Here is an 11,922-nt window from a genome sequence, read left to right as displayed (position 1 = left end):
ATTTTGATTTTCGAAGATTTGTTATTAAAAACGGATATTTTTTCCCCCAAAATGTAATAAATCCATTTAATCAATATAAAAGTTATTTTTCATATTGAAACTGTTGGAAATTCACAACAAAGTAAGTTGATCCACATACAGTATGACAGCCTCTGAACTTGGTCAATACTAATCTCATTAATAGCTTACGTTTCTTCCCCACTGCAGAAACCACCACAGATTTATCAATGCCGTCAAAATTATTAATTTTTTTAGGACTGCACGATAATTCACATACGATTGTCATGCGCATCTCGTCAGTAAAGCCGGTTCTGTGATTAGCAATAATATATGGTGTTTACTTGTATCACACTTGACGTGGTTCATTGTTTGCTCATAACTGGAGTCACTTAATCATGCAGATTTATGCTACAAGCTTTTGTAGAATTGTACAGTAAGGAAGTTATTTCCCTTAACCAGGAAATTAACGTTCTTAGAATTGACAAGACAGTTGACCCTGAGAGGTCAGCTAAATATCTACAGCGGATCTAAAATATTCATAATTAATTATAACTAGTTATGATTAATTATTCATATTTCCCATGAGCTGATTCGTTACAACAATTTAATTATACTCAAGAAAGTATAAAACATGTAAAAATTTACTCAAGTACTGTAACGAATGTATTTGTAATTAGTTACTTTCCACCTCTGAAATGAATATATGAATGAATTAATTATATGAATGCATCTCTGAAGGTTCTGACTGTCTGCAGAAAAGATTTGATGGCATTTTGTTTTCATCTTTGCTCTATGTAATACCTAAAGAAGTGTTCTTAAATCGCAATACTACTTTGTAGATTTACATATAGTGGACTTATTTACATAGAATGGACTTATTTACATAGAGTGGACTGATTTACATAGAGTGCACTTATTTATATAGAATGGACTGATTTACATAGAGTGGACTTATTTACATAGAGTGGACTGATTTACATAGAGTGGACTTACTGTACATTTACATAGAGTGGACTGATTTACATAGAGTGGACTTATTTACATAGAGTGGACTGATTTATATAGAGTGAACTGATTTACATAGAGTGGACTTATTTACATAGAGTGCACTTATTTTTATAGAGTTGACTTATTTACATAGAGTGGACTGATTTACATAGAGTTGACTGATTTACATAGAGTGGACTTACATACATAGAGTTGACTTATTTACATAGAGTGGACTTATTTACATAGAGTGGACTTACTTACATAGAGTGGACTTATTTACATAGAGTGCACTTATTTTTATAGAGTTTTGGACTTATTTACATAGAGTGCACTTATTTTTATAGAGTTTACTTATTTACATAGAGTGGACTGATTTACATAGAGTTGACTGATTTACATAGAGTGGACTTACTTACATAGAGTTGACTTATTTACATAGAGTGGACTTAATTACATAGAGTGGACTTACTTACATAGATTTGACTTATTTACATAGAGTGGACTGATTTACATAGAGTTGACTGATTTACATAGAGTGGACTTACATACATAGAGTTGACTTATTTACATAGAGTGGACTGATTTACATAGAGTTGACTGATTTACATTGTAGCGAATTTAGCTCATGGAAAATATGAATAATTAACCATAACTAGTTATAATTAACTATTCATATTTTAGATCCACTGTAGATATTTAGCTGACCACTCAGGGTCAACCGTCTTGTCAATTCTAAGAACGTTAATTTCCTGGTTAAAGGAAATAACTTTCTTACTGTACAATCGGCGTCCTGGGGTGTTACAAAGTATTTGTGAAATCTAGCTAACAAAATATATATTGTGTGTTGGAGTGTTCCAGACGCTACAACATAGAGTGCACATATTTATATAGAATGGACTGATTTACATAGAGTGGACTTACATTTACATAGAGTGGACTGATTTACATATAGTGGACTGGTTTACATAGAGTGGACTGATTTACATAGAATTGACGTATTTATATAGCGTGAACTGATTTACATAGAGTGAACTGATTTGCATAGTGGGGACTTACATTTACATAGAGTGGACTTATTTACATAGAGTGCACTTATTTTTATAGAGTTGACTGATTTACATAGAATGGACTTATTTACATAGAGTGCACGTATTTACATAGAGTGGACTGATTTACATAGAGTGCACTTATTTATATAGAATGGACTGATTTACATAGAGTGGACTGATTTATATAGAGTGGACTTACATTTACATTCAGCTTGTGTGCAGTTTTTTTCTGACTGAATTTGCATGCCATACTGTATATTTTGACTGGTTGATGAAAAACAAGTTTATGTGGATTCTATACATTTAAGCAATTCAAATAAGTTATCTAGAATTATTTATGGAGCAGATAAAACACATATAATCGTTTATTAATCAGTTATCATTTTGACTTAACCCTTTTATTTATTTAAAGATTTACATTTTGATTAAACTTTTTTAAGCTTTATTTGAACATTTACATTAGATATTTGAACATGCTATTGAATAAGTTGTTGTCAGTCATGTTGTCATTTAAAATCCGGACATCATTGGTAATGTTATTGTTTTAGTGATTATGCAAACAAAAAGTCATTTTATTTGTTGTTTGTTGATTTTAAATGTAAAAACTGGTAAAGTAATTTATGTGTCAGTACTTGTTGAACATTTCCAGCACATTTTAACAACACCGTGATAATACTGATAACCGTGATAATTTTGGTCACTGTAATCGTGACAAGAAATTTTCATACCATTACATCCCTAATTTGTACCCATGCATACATATCGTTTTATTAAGTAACTCACCTATGATCACAATGATCAGAAGAGCATTTATGAAAGCAGATATGAGGTTAATAATCTGTTAGTGTGTCTGATGTGTCTCTGATGTGTGATATTTGGAGTTGGTTCTGTGCAATAATTGAAAGTGTTTAATATTAATATTTAATATTTTGTGTCTAACAATGGTAAGTGTTTAACTTGATCAATGAATCAGTGATCAGTGAACTGTCACTCACCAGAGATGTGTAGTCTGGTGCTGTTGCTATATTTTGGAGGTGCGTCTGTGGTCACACAATAATAAAGTCCTAAATCATCAAGAGTGACATTATTTATGAACAAAGTTTACTCTGCACTGAATATTTCTGTTTAAATATTTGACTGTAGTAAAATTGAGCTGAAGTTGTGGAAGAGCGTAATATCATAACTGGAGGATCTGGTAGTTTCAGTAATAACCCGTTAACCTCATTTACATCAAGATCACAGTTTATAGTCATGTTTTGACCCAAATCTGTTAAATGATCTGTTAAAGTCTCTGCAGCTCGACACCATATGAGTAGATCTGTGAAATAAGTGTTGTTTCTTTCACACACCTTTAGAGATGAATTTTAACCTCAGAGCTTTCTAAATAACCGTGTTGATTTGAACCACAATTCAAGGGGAAGTTAAGACAGGTTTGCTCTGACAATACATGTAGTGTTTTTTGTTGTTGTTTTTATTTGTTCAAAAATCAACCATTAACCAATAAGCTCTTGTCTTTTTTTATTAAGCTCTAATACCTGTAACGCCTGCACATCATTCTAAAGTCCAGTTCTCACTATTGACTAACTATGTACTCAATATACTCAATAAACTCCTCATTTGCTGCTTATTAGTAACATTTCAATTTGTGAGTTGTGTTTAGTGTAGTTTTTTTCATAGTTTTTTTTTGTTCTTTGTGGTCAGATGTTGTTGCTACTGTTATTCATACTGTTGTATTTCCTACTGAAATGTTTGTTTGGGTAGAAAGATTGTATGGAAATGAATAAGATGAACAGAATAAGATGTGTGAAAATCAATAGTAAAATAAGTTCAATTGTACATTTGTTCATGTTTTGTGTTTATGTTCACTTGGTCAAAGTTTAAACCACCTGCTGCGTGCAAGTATATGTGACTGCTGTCTATCAAGTGACCAAACCAGTGGAAAACTTCACTTGCATGAAACCATGCTGTGTGTAAACCACAAACAAGAGCTGTGCAGAAGAAAAAAAAATATTCAAAACAATTAGCATGAAAGTCCAAAAGTCTCTTTAGTACATTTATTGAGGTTTGTGTCCTTAATTTCCAGTGGTATGACAAATAATAAAACATAAAACTGCAGAAATAGTAGAAAATGTCATTGGCTGTAGAGGACAGTCGTGCTCTGCTCTGGACAAGGCCCGATGTTTCCGGGACATATTAATAAATTAATTTCAGCACACTGAAAGAGTAAAATATTAAATATCAATGGCTGTATACAGTATTTAAGACACACTGTAATGTACAGTCAGCCGGTGATTATCGCAAATACATTCTCACAAGGAATGAAGGTTTATTTTTCAAGTATAACAGGCTTGAATCACATTTTTAAATATTTTCCATCTGAGTCGAGTGTTTCGCAGAGTTGCGTAACATTTTAAATGTTTCAGATCATTCAAATAATGAATCTTTTTCATGTTCTTTGAGGATGAAAGTACTTACAGCAAAAATCACTAGGACAGGTAAAAATAAGATAACAGACATATTTTACCTTTGGATTATTTGAGTTTTGAGTTGCAGTGTAATTTTTAGATCTTCCAGTTACGTAAATGTAGCTCTTCACCATAACTGAAACAACAATCAAACATGACTGAATTTACACATTATAACTGTTGAAACAAAGAGCACATGTGATATGATTACCTTTGTGTAGAACTACAGTTTGTCTTCTCGTAGTTAGTTCAATGAGACCTGAACATATCTGTAGTAAAAGCAGTACAAACCTATTAATGCGATGATCAAAAGCACATTCAACAGGGCAGATGTGATGATGGTCAGGTTTCTCCATTGTGTCTCATATGATTCTGTCTGATTCCTGTGAACTGTTCAATATGGAAATCCATAATATCGTTTAAAAATACATCTGAAATGAGAGAATAACTCACCGCTGATGTCGATTTTGGTGCCGCTGCTGAATTTTAGTGGTTCACTAGTTTTGACACAATAATAAACTCCTAATTCATCAGTGCTGATATTTCTGATGAGCAGACTGCTGTTAGTTTTCACTGAGTATTTGTGTGTTAAATAGCTGTTTTCATATTCAGCTCCTTCATATGTGCTATCAAAAGTGCGTAAGATGAACACTGGAGGATCCAGTAGTTTCTGTCTGTACCAGTAAATCTCCTCTATATCAAGATCACAGCTTATAATCACATCAGCTCCAAAAGTTACTGCTATGTTTGTTAGACTCTCTGTGGCTTGAGACCACATCAACAGATCTATGAGAGAAATAAAACACATTAACAATTGACAAAATAAATAAATAAACAACAAGTTAATCAAATGTGACATGATAAACTCACAGAAGTGAAGCTGTATGATCTTCATTGTCTGATCCAGATGAATATCTTCATTCAAATATATATTACTGTGAGCGGAAACACTATGAAACCTCAAGCACACCGAGAAGCGAGGAAGTCAGAGCTGGGCTTCTCTGATAGGCCTTCAGCCATCTTTAGCCTCGTAACCTGAATGCACATTCAGAATGGCCTAAATGCAGTTTATAAAAATGTTTAACATACAGTTTCACATGTATACTTACAATGTCACATACAGTCATGTGAAAAAGTTAGGAAACTCCATTGAATTCCATGGTTTTCTGTTTCAGGACATCATAAAAAAATATCTGGTCCTTGGCTGGTCTTAAAATTTGGAAAATAAAACCTCAGATGAACAACAACACATGACATATTGCACCGTGTCATGATTTATTTAACAAAAATAAAGCCAAAATGGAAAGGCCATGCATGACAAAATTTGGACACCCTTACTGTTAACATAGGAATTAAGAGAGTAAGTAGCAGTAAGACAATGCTAATCAAATGCCTTTGATTAACTGATCATCAGCAAGAGTGATCACCTCTATAAAAGCAGATTGTAACAAAGTTCGTAGTTTGGGAAGAAGGAGGTGGGAACCGGCGAACATTTAAACAAAACTTTAATAATAAAATAAACACAAAATAGCGCGACAGCCCCTCACGGATGACTGTAGTGCACAAACAGAACCAAAACACAAAATAAAGTCCAGGCCTGGTCCTCTCTAGTTCTTCACTGCCGTCACTCCTCCTTTTACCCTTTCCGGAGTCCCTCTGTGGGACTCGAGACCGGTGAGTGCTGCAGGTGTCGCTCCGTTCCCACGGCTCTCGGCCCCGGCCCTCTCGTCACACAGATGTTTTGGCCTTTAGGTGTGTGTTATCACAATGCTAAAGAGAAAAGACATCAGTAATGATCTTAGAGAAGCAATTGTTGCTGCCATCAACCTGGGAAGAGTAACACAACCATTTACAAACAATTTGAAGTCCACCATTCTACAGGTAGGCAGATTATTCACTAGTGGGAGACATTCAAAACAGACACCAATCCTCCCAGGAGTGGACGTCCCAGCAAATTCACCTCAAGATCAGACTGTGTAACGCTCAGAGAAATGGCAGACAACCCAAGAACTTCACTGCAGGCTCCACAGGCCTCAGTTAACATGTTAAATGATAAAGTTCATGACAGTATAATTAGAAAAATATGGGACAAGTATGACAGGTTTTGAAGGCTTGGCAGAAGAAAGCTTCTTCTATCTAAAAAAGCATGGCAGCACGGTTTAGGTTTGAAATGTTGCATCTGAACAAACCATAAGACTTCTAGAACAATCTCCTTTGAACAGACAAGTCCAAAGTGAAGATGTTTGGCCATAATTCACAGCAGCACGTTTGGTGAAAACCTAACAAGCATATCAGCACAAACGCCTCATACCAAAAGTCACACATGCTGGTGGAGGGCTGATGTTTTTGGACTGGTTTTGTAGCCACAGGATCTGAGCACCTCACAGTCATTGAATCGACCATGAACTCCTCTGTATTCCAAAGTATTCTAGAGTCAAATGTGAGGACATCCGTCCAACAGCTAAAGCTTGGCCAAAACTGGGTGATGCAGCAGGACAATGATCCCAAGCACACCAGCAAATCTACAACAGAATGGCTGAAAAGAAAAGCATCAAGGGGTTGCAACAGTCCAGTCAAAGTCCAGACCTCATCCTGACTGAAATCATGTGGCGAGGGCGGTGTATAAACAAAAACCCACAAACCTCAATAAATTGGAGCAACGTTGTAAAGAAGAGTGGGCCAAAATTCCTCAAGAACGATGTGAGAGACTGATAAAATCACACAGAAAATGATTACTTAATTTATTGCTGCTAAAAGTGGATCCACAAGCAATTGAATCATAGGGTGTCCTAACTTTTTCACACATGGCTTTTCCATATTGGCTTTATTTTTGTTAAATAAATAATGTCACGGTGTGATATGTCATGTGCAGTGTTGGGGAAAGTTACTTTTAAAAGTAATGCATTGCAATATTGCATTGCTACATAAAAAAGTAACTAATTACGTTACTTAGTTACTTTTTATGGAAAGTAATGCATTACGTTACTTTTGCATTACTTTTTAAATCTGGACAGGGCTTGCTTGTTTGATTTTAAAATAAAAAAGTTTTATTTTTGGCAAATATAAAAGCCTTTTCACACCAAAAGTGAAATGAATAGCCTCAGGCTGAAGGGAAAGTAAATTTACGTCCGTACAGTAGAATACAGAAGAAGAAATTTCAACACACTTCAGCAATAAAAAAAAAAACACACAAATGTTTGTCTAGAGTCATTTTTGCTTATTAGTATAGTTGAACTGGATCATCGAAGGTCAGAAGCAAAGACATTGGTAAATAGAATGGGATTAAATACATAAAGGATATTTGTGTTGTTTAACATTTAATTATTGCAGGTTTGCGTCATATTCTGAGTTGCATTATTTTTATTCATTTTGAGGAATACTAAAATCTGTGTTTTTTTTGTGTGAGGGAGATGAATTAATGCATATTCATATTTATTTTGAACTACAGTAACATCTTCTGATTTCTCTCAACATGGGGACAGGAGAGCTGTCAATCAATAAATTGAAAAAAAAAGTAACTTGCATTACTTATTTGAAAAAGTAACTGTAAATTAAAAAGTAATGCGTTACTTTACTAGTTACTTGAAAAAAGTAATCTGATTACGTAACTTGCGTTAACTTGTAATATATTACCCCCAACACTGGTCATGTGATGTTGTTCATGTATATATATACACACACACACATACTGTACATACATACATACAGTATCACATATAGTGATAAGAGAAACAAGATGGCGCCACAAATGGCAGCCAGGATACTGAGCTCCACAATTCTTCTGATGTTTTTGTTTGTTTGTTCTGTGTTTTGTCATTTGTGTTTTGTTCTGGACGTTTTGTTGGACATTCTAGTCGGAGGTACAGCTGTGTTGTTCAAACGCACGTACAAACGCAGAAGAGGGAAACACGCCGGCACCCTGCTGAAGCTCTGCGAGCGCGGCTTTCGGACTGCGCTCCCAAGCATTCATCTTGTGAATGTCCATTCCCTTCCTAACAAAACAGATGAACTTCTTCTCCTCACCCGCACCAACAAGGACTTTTCAAACTCTGCTGCACTGTGCTTCACTGAAACTTGGCTGAGTGAAGCCATTCCAGACAACGCGCTTCATCTGCTGGGCTACCAGCTGTTAATGGGGAAAACCAGGGGTGGTGGATTGTGTTTCTACATCAACGAAAGTTGATGCATATCACTCTGTCCCACGAGCAGCTTTGGGGCTCTCTGATCACTGTTTGGTTCATCTTATACCGACCTACAGGCAGAAACTGAAATCAGCTAAAACTGTTTTAAGGACTGTTAAAAGATGGACTAATGAAGCAGAGCATGATTTACAAGCTTGTTTTGACCTCACTGATTGGAGTGTTTTTGAAGCTGCAGCCACCAATCTGGACGAGCTCACAGAGATTGTAACTTCATATATCAGTTTCTGTGAAGATATGTGCATTCCTACCAGGACATTCTTATCATTTAATAATGATAAACTGTGGTTTACTGGGAAACTCAAACAGCTTCGTCACGCCAAAGAGGATGCTTACAGAAGTGGGGATAAAATCTTGTATAACCAGTCCAGGTACAGACTAAGAAAGAAGATCAGAGTGGCAAAAAAAAACTACTCAGAAAAGCTGAGAAAAGAGCTTTCAGCAAATGATTCAGCGTCAGTATGGACTGGTCTGAGGAACATCATCATGTACATGACACCACCCCCACAGTCTGCGGAGAATCAACAACTGGCTGACGATTTGAATGTGTTTTACTGCAGATTTGAAAAGGATAGTTCTTCACACAGATCTTCAACAGATCATTGGAGCTGTGTGAAGTTCCCTGCTGCTTCAAACGCTCCACCATCATTCCGGTCCCCAAAAAGCCCAAAATCACTGGACTTAACGACTACAGACCTGTCGCTCTCACGTCTGTGGTCATGAAGTCTCTTGAGAGACTGGTCCTGGCCCACCTGAAGGACATCCCTGGACCCTTGCTGGATCCTCTTCAGTTTGCCTACAGAGCCAACAGGTCTGTGGATGATGCAGTCAACATGGGACTGCATTACATCCTGCAACACCTCGGCAGACCTGGGAATTACACAATGATCCTATTTGTGGACTTCAGTTCAGCCTTCAATACCATCATGCCTGACCTTCTCTCAGACAAACTCACACAGCTCTCCGTGCCCACCTCCATCTGTCAGTGGATCACCAGCTTCCTGACAGACAGGCAGCAGCTAGTAAAGCTGGGAAAATTCTCATCCAGCACCCGTACGATCAGCACTGGCGCCCCCCAGGGTTGCGTCCTCTCCCCACTGCTCTTCTCTCTCTACACAAATGACTGCACTTCAAAGGACCCCTCTGTCAAGCTCCTGAAGTTCACAGACGACACTACTGTCATCTGCCTCATCAAGGACGAAGACAAGTCTGCTTACAGACAGGAGGTTAAAGAGCTGGCTGTCTGGTGCAGTCTTAACAACCTGGAGCTTAACACGCTCAAAACTGTGGAGATGATCGTGGACTTCAGGAGAAAACCCCCTGCTCTCCCCCCACTCACCATCATGAACAGCACTGTGGCTGCTGAGGAAATTAAACCTGCCACAGGAGCTGCTGAAACAGTTCTACTCTGCTATCATTGAGTCTGTCCTATGTTCATCCATGACTATCTGGTTTGGTTCAGCTACCAAATCAGACATCAAGAGATTACAATGGACAGTCAGGACTGCTGAGAAGATTATTGTTGCCCCTCTGCCCAGCCTCCAAGATCTTTACATCTCCAGAGTGAGGAAAAGGGCTAAAAAAATCACCTTGGACCCCTCACACCCAGCCCACTCTCTCTTCGAACTGTTGCCTTCTGGTTGGCGCTACAGAGCACTGACCACCAGAAAAGCCAGGCACAAGAACAGTTTTTTTCTCCACAGGCTATATTCAGCCTGAACAATTAATCTTTCATAATTATACATCGTCCATCACAACTAACATAGTTATCTGACATATTTATATTAAACTGCACACTTTGTAAATAACATATCTGCAAACTAATAAATATATCTGTACATTTATCTAAACAATATTTTTTTCCTATACTTCTATTTCTGTATATAGTACATTATTATATTAGGCAAGGCAAGGCAAGTTTATTTATATAGCACATTTCATACACAGTGGTAATTCAAAGTGCTTTACATAAAAGAAAAGAAAAAAAAATAATCACAACAATAAAACAAGGAATTTAAAAACTTTGAAAATGATTTAAAATTAGTTTAAATATCTTTAGTATTAGTGTTATATTACATCCCTACTGTGTTATTCCTATGTATGTCTGCACTATCATGTACTGTATGTCTGCACTATGTTGTACTTTCTTCTACACTGGAAGCTCCTGTCGTCAAGTCAAATTCCTTGTGTGTGTAAACATACTTGGTAATAAAGCTCTTCTGATTCTGATTAAGCCTAAAATGTGTTTTTAATGTCACTATTGATGAGGATTGTATGATTTTCGAATAATATCGGTCTTTAAACGCAAGATATTTAAAGTGTACCTGAAGTATACTTGCAATACTTCCACTTTAGCACAATCAAATATACTTCAGTGTATCTTTAGTTGAACCTCAGCACTACTTCAGCACAATTAAAATGCATTAAGCACAACATTTTAAATTGTTCCAATTTAGCAGACATCAAGTATACATGTTTAGTATACCAACAGTATAATTGCATGGTATTTTTATTAAGCACATACGTTTGTTAATGCATTTGTAGTATACTTAGCATGAGATAGCCTAAATGTATTTTAATAGTATTTATTTTTCACTAGGACATACCATCAGAATGTACTGTAAGTTGTTGGTTACTACCCGCTAGCTAGTTACACCTCACTGACAATAAGTTCTGGATATTTCATTTTCTCCCTCGTCATCCAGCTCTTTGTCACAAAATAATATTAATAATATATCTTCAGCAGTAAAAAAATGTTTTCTTCACATGGTTGACCTACCTGGCTTACATGCAGGGCTGAGAAGGTTACTTTTAAAATGTATTTCACTACAGATTACAAAATATATGCTTTAAAAAGTAATTAGTAATGTATTTGGTTAGATTACTCAGGTTTAGTAACTTAATCGTTCTATTCTAAATACTTTAGAATACTTTGACATACTTAAGCTATGTAACACAAAGGAACATATTAAAGGGGTCATATGATGCTTTTTTGTGTATTTGGTGTAACAGAATATGTTGACATGCTTTAATGTTCAAAAAACACATTATTTTTCAAATACTGTACATTATTGTAGGTCCTCTATGCCCCGCCTCTCTCAAACGCTTCGTTTTCTACAAAGTCCCTCCTTCCAACAAGCGCAGTCTGCTCTGATTGGCCAGCTGACCCAGTGCATTGTGATTGGCCGAACACCACAAGCACGCGTCGGAAATGTAACG

This window comes from Sinocyclocheilus grahami, unplaced genomic scaffold, assembly GCF_001515645.1.
Source record: "Sinocyclocheilus grahami isolate Dianchi unplaced genomic scaffold, SAMN03320097.WGS_v1.1 scaffold159.1, whole genome shotgun sequence".
Classification (NCBI taxonomy): domain Eukaryota; kingdom Metazoa; phylum Chordata; class Actinopteri; order Cypriniformes; family Cyprinidae; genus Sinocyclocheilus; species Sinocyclocheilus grahami.
Note: the sequence above shows the minus strand (reverse complement) of the source record.